General features: G+C 48.6%; 1 pseudogene across 1 annotated transcript; it reads left to right on the top strand.

Annotated features, from left to right (window-relative positions):
- Positions 1 to 3501: 3501 nt before the first annotated feature.
- Positions 3502 to 5111, top strand: LOC108526504 (lysosomal protective protein pseudogene; annotated as a pseudogene). Its single transcript, XR_001884540.1, has one exon. The product of XR_001884540.1 is annotated as a lysosomal protective protein pseudogene (transcript).
- The last annotated feature ends 234 nt before the right edge of the window (positions 5112 to 5345 follow it).

Here is a 5345-nt window from a genome sequence, read left to right as displayed (position 1 = left end):
GGGATTATAGGTGTGAGCCACTGCGCCCGGTCAAACTTGCCTAGTGCTCTTTAAGGAAGGTCTGTTATCTGTCAGAAGTTTTATGCTGTGACTGCTGCTTCAGCAGTGCGGTGGGGGCAGGAGGCATTTGAATTCTCCATGAGCAGTCACTAACATGGAAATTCATACATCATTGTAGGTGAGCTAGACAACCACACGTGTAATGCAAAATACACACGTTCTACATAGAATGTGCTATGTAATCCAGATGTTTCAGGGCAGTCTCATAGTCAATTACGTTTTCTTTCTTCTTTCTCTCTTCCCTTCCCTTCCTTTCCCTTCCCTTCTCTTCTCTTCCCCCACTTCCTCCTTCTCCCCTTCCCCTCCTTCCCCTCCCATCCTCCCTTCCCCCCTCCCCCTCCCTCTCCCCTCCCTCTCCCCTTCTTCTTCTTCCTCTTCCTTCTCCCTTCCTCTTCTTCCTTCCTCTTCCTTTCCTTCCTTCCTTTCCTTCCTTCCTTCTTTCCTTCCTTCCTCCCTCCCTTCCTTCCCCCCTTCCTTCCCCTGTTTCTTTCTCCCTCTGTCTTTCTGGCTCTCTCTCTTCCTCTTTCTCTTTTTCTCTTTCTTCCCTTCTTTGCAACAAGGGTCTTACTCTGTCCCTCAGGCTGGAGAGCAGTAGTGTGATCGTAGCTCACTGGAGCCTTGAACTCCTGGGCTCAAGCAATCCTCCTGCCTCACCTTCCCAAGTAGCTGGGACTAGAGGTCTGCCACATATGCATGGCTTGTTTTTTTTTTATTATTTTGTGTAGAGATGAGGGGTCTCATTATGTTACCCAGGCTGGTCTCAAACTTCCGACCTCAAGTGATTCTTCTGCCTTGGGGTTCCAAAGTGTAGGGTTTATAGGCATGAGTCACTGTACTCAACCTACATTTTCTTATATACTGCTACTATATTAGAAATTCTGTATTTCTGGAAATAATGACTTAGTCAATCTAGTCTACAAAACTAACAAGTGAACAAGCTGAGATTTTCCAAAAAAGGAGTGTAATGGTGCCTCCTGTCCTCTGTAGATGTGAATGATGAAAGGGACCATGTACGTTTCTTATTTACACGTACAGCAAATTTGATTTTTTTCATGTAATTTTGTATAAAAGATAATATAATAGATAACATAAAAAGATTTTTTTTTTTTTTTTTTTTTAAGATGGAGTCTCACTCTGTCGCCCAGGCTGGAGTACAGTGGCATGATTTTGGCTGACTGCAACCTCTGCCTCCTGGGTTCAAGGAAATCTCTTGCCTCAGCCTCCTGAGTAGCTGGGACTGCAGGCACCCATCCCCATGCCCAGCTAATGTTTGTATTTTTACTAGAGACGGGGTTTCACCATGTTGGCCAGGCTGATCTCAATCTCCTGACCTCAGGTGATCCGCCCACCTTGGCCTCCCAAAGTGCTGGGATTACAGGCGTGAGCCACCACGTTTGACCAGAAAGAAATTTTATGTTTACACCTAAGACTTTGGAATCATTTAATAATGCTTTTGACTACATGTAACATGAAATCAAACTAATGGTAGCCAAAGCAAGAAAGCCATTACACTTTTCACATACCAAAAAGTTGTAGGTAAATTCTTCCAGGGTGGGTTCATCAGCTTAGTGGCATCAGGGTGCTGGCCTTTCTTCCTTCTTAATCCTTCCCTTCTTCCTTCCTTTCCTCCCTCCCTCCCCATCTCTGTTCCTTCCTTCCTCCCTCCCTCTCTCTCTCTTTCTCTTTCCCTCCCTCCCTCCCTCTCTCCTTCCCTCCCTCCCTCTCTCTTTCCCTCCTCCCCTCCTGACTTCCTTCCCTTCCTTTCCTTCCTTCCCTTCCTTCCTTCCATCCTTCCTTGGTCTTGCTCTACTGCCCAGGCTACAGTGCATTGGTACAATCATAGCTCATTGCAGACTTGTACTCTTGGGCTCAAGCAATCCTCCTGCCTTAGCCTCCAGAACAACCAGGACTTCTCTGCTTTCTCTCGGTTTTTCCTCACAGTCACAAGACAGTTGCTGCAGCTCCAGTCATCAACATCACACACAGGAATCTTAAACTGAAAGAAAGTATCTAAAGCAAAACTGAATTTTCTTCAGCAGGTTCCTTTTACACACTTTTTCCTTGAAAGACAGAGAAGGAAACATTTTCAAGTTTTCCTTTTTGACTTCATTTGGTAGATTCGTGTCACATGTCCATGTGACAAGGGAAAGTTAGAAAGTTAGAATCTAGCTGTATTAGTCCATCTTCGCATAGCTCTAAAGAACTACCTGAGACTGGGTAATTTATAAAGGAAAGAGTTTTAATTGACTCACAGTTCTGCATGGCTGGGGAGGCCTCAGGACACTTACAGTCATGGTGGAAAGTGAAGGGGAAGCAACACACATCTTACATGGTGGCAGGAGAAAGACAGAGTGAAAGGGGAAGTGCCACTTTTAAACCATCAGATCTTGTGAGAACTCACTCACTGTCACAAGAATCGGATGGGGGAAACCACCTCCATGATCCAATCACCTCCCACCAGATCCCCCCTTCTACACATGGGGATTACAATTCAAGATGAGATTTGGGTGGAGACACAGAGCTAAATCATATCACTAGCAAAGAGAAGTTCCATATATACTTGTTGGTTGTGTCAAGCTGCTATCAAAAGGACTCCAACATAAAGTAACCTAAATAATCTAAAGTTTTCATTATTAAATACATACAAATTTCTTCTTCTTTTCTCCTTCTTCTCCTTCTTCCTCCTCCTCCTCCTCTCCTTCTTCTTCTTCTTCTTCTTCTTCTTCTTCTTCTTCTTCTTCTTCTTTCTTCTTCTTCTTCTTCTTCCTTTCTTCTTCTTCCTCCTCCTCCTCCTCCTCCTCTCCTCCTCCTCTCCTCCTCCTCCTCCTTCTTCTTTTTCTTCTTCTTCTTTGAGATGGAGTTTCACTCTTGTTGCTTAGGCTGGAGTGCAATGGAGTGATCTTGGCTCACTGCAACCTCCACCTCCTGGGTTCAAGCAATTCTCCTGCCTCAGCCTCCTGAGTTGCTGGGATTACAGGTGCCTGCCACCATGCCCAGCTAATTTTTTTGTATTTTTGGTAGAGATGGGGTTTCACCATGTTGGCGAGACTGGTCTAAAACTCCTGACCTCAGGTGATTTCAGCCTGGTGTGGTGGCTCACGCCTGTAATCTCAACACTTCAGGAGGCCGAAGTGGGTAGATCACCTGAGGTCAGGAGTTTGAGACCAGCCTGGCCAACATGGTGAAACCCCATCTGTACTAAAAATACAAAAAATTAGCCAGGCATGGTGACAGACACCTGTAATCCCAGCTACTTGGGAGGCTGAGGCAGGACAATTGCTTGACTCTGGGAGGCAGAGGTTGCAGTGAGCTGAGATCGCACCAGTGCACTCCAGCCTGGGCAACAAGAGTGAAACTCCATCTCAAAAATAAATAAACAAATAAACTAATAAATACATAAATACATAAGCCAGTCCCCGGGCGCCTCCTGGAGAGCAAGGACACCGGGGAGCAGAGATGATCCGAGCCGCGCCGCTGCCGCTATTCCTGCTGCTGCTGCTAGTGTCCTGGGCGCCCCGAGGAGAGGCAGCCCCCGACCAGGACGAGATCCAGCGCCTCCTCGGACTGGCCAAGCAGCCGTCCTTCCGCCAGTACTCCGGCTACCTCAAAGGCTCTGGTTCCAAGTACCTCCACTAGTGGTTTGTGGAGTCCCAGAAGGATTCGGAGGACAGCCTTGTGGTGCTTTGGCTCAATGGGGGTCCCGGCTGCAGCTCCCTAGATGGGCTCCTCACAGAGCATGGCCCCTTCCTGGTCCAGCCAGATGGTGTCACCCTGGAGTACCCTATTCTTGGAATCTGATTGCCAACGTGTTATACCTGGAGTCCCCAGCTGGGGTGGGCTTCTCCTATTCCGATGACAAGTTTTATGCAACTAATGACACTGAGGTCGCCCAGAGCAATTTTGAGGCCCTTCAAGATTTCTTCCACCTCTTTCTGGAGTACAAGAACAACAAACTTTTTCTGACCGGAGAGAGCTATGCTGGCATCTACATCCCCACCTTGGCCGTGCTGGTCATGCAGGACCCCAGCATGAATCTTCAGGGGCTGGCTGTGGGCAATGGACTCTCCTCCCATGAGCAGAATGACAACTCCCTTGTCTACTTTGCCTACTACCATGGCCTTCTGGGGAACAGGCTTTGGTCTTCTCTCCAGACCCACTGCTGCTCTCAAAACAAGTGTAACTTCTATGACAACAAAGACCCGGAATGCGTGACCAGTCTTCAGGAAGTGGCCCGCATCGTGGGCAGCTCTGGCCTCAACATCTACAACCTCTATGCCCCTTGTGCTGGAGGAGTGCCCAGCCATTTTAGGTATGAGAAGGACACTGTTGTGGTCCAGGATTTGGGCAACATCTTCACTCGCCTGCCACTCAAGCGGACGTGGCATCAGGCATTGCTGCGCTCAGGGGATAAAGTGCGCATGGACACCCCCTGCACCAACACGACAGCTACTTCCACCTACCTCAACAACCCGTACGTGCGGAAGGCCCTCCACATCCCGGAACAGCTGCCGCAATGGGACATGTGCAACTTTCTGGTAAACTTACAGTACCGCCGTCTCTACCGAAGCATGAACTCCCGGTATCTGAAGCTGCTTAGCTCACAGAAATACCAGATCCTGATATATAATGGAGATGTAGACATGGCCTACAATTTCATGGGGGATGAGTAGTTTGTGGATTCCCTCAACCAGAAGATGGAGGTGCAGCGCCGGCCCTGGTTAGTGAAGTATGGAGACAGCGGGGAACAGATTGCGGGCTTCGTGAAGGAGTTCTCCCACATCGCCTTTCTCACGATCAAGGGCGCCGGCCACATGGTTCCCACCGACAAGCCCCTCGCTGCCTTCACCATGTTCTCCCGCTTCCTGAACAAGCGCCATACTGAGGACCACAGCAACCAGCTCCACGGCCTGATGCAGCCCCTCCCAGCCACTCCTGCTAGGAGAGTCTTCTTCTAAGCAAAGTGCCCCTGCAGGCCAGGTTCGCCTTCAGGACTGCCCCCTTCCCACAGCCCTGTGCATCCCAGACTGGGCCAGGGTCTCTCATAGACAGCCTGGGGGCAAGTTAGCACTTTATTCCCATAGCAGTTCCTGAATGGGGTGGCCTGGCCTCCTCTCTGCTTAAAGAATGCCCTTTATGATGCACTGATCCCATCCCAGGAACCCAACAGAGTTCAGGACAGCCCACAGGGAGGTGGTGGATAGACTGTAATTGATGGATTGACTGATTATGGAATTAAATTGGGTACAGCTTCATAAATAAATAAATAAATAAATAAATAAGGTAGA

Source organism: Rhinopithecus bieti, unplaced genomic scaffold, assembly GCF_001698545.2.
Source record: "Rhinopithecus bieti isolate Rb0 unplaced genomic scaffold, ASM169854v2 scaffold_3947, whole genome shotgun sequence".
In the NCBI taxonomy this organism is placed as follows: domain Eukaryota; kingdom Metazoa; phylum Chordata; class Mammalia; order Primates; family Cercopithecidae; genus Rhinopithecus; species Rhinopithecus bieti.
Note: the sequence above shows the minus strand (reverse complement) of the source record. Positions and strands in the feature narration are given on the sequence as shown.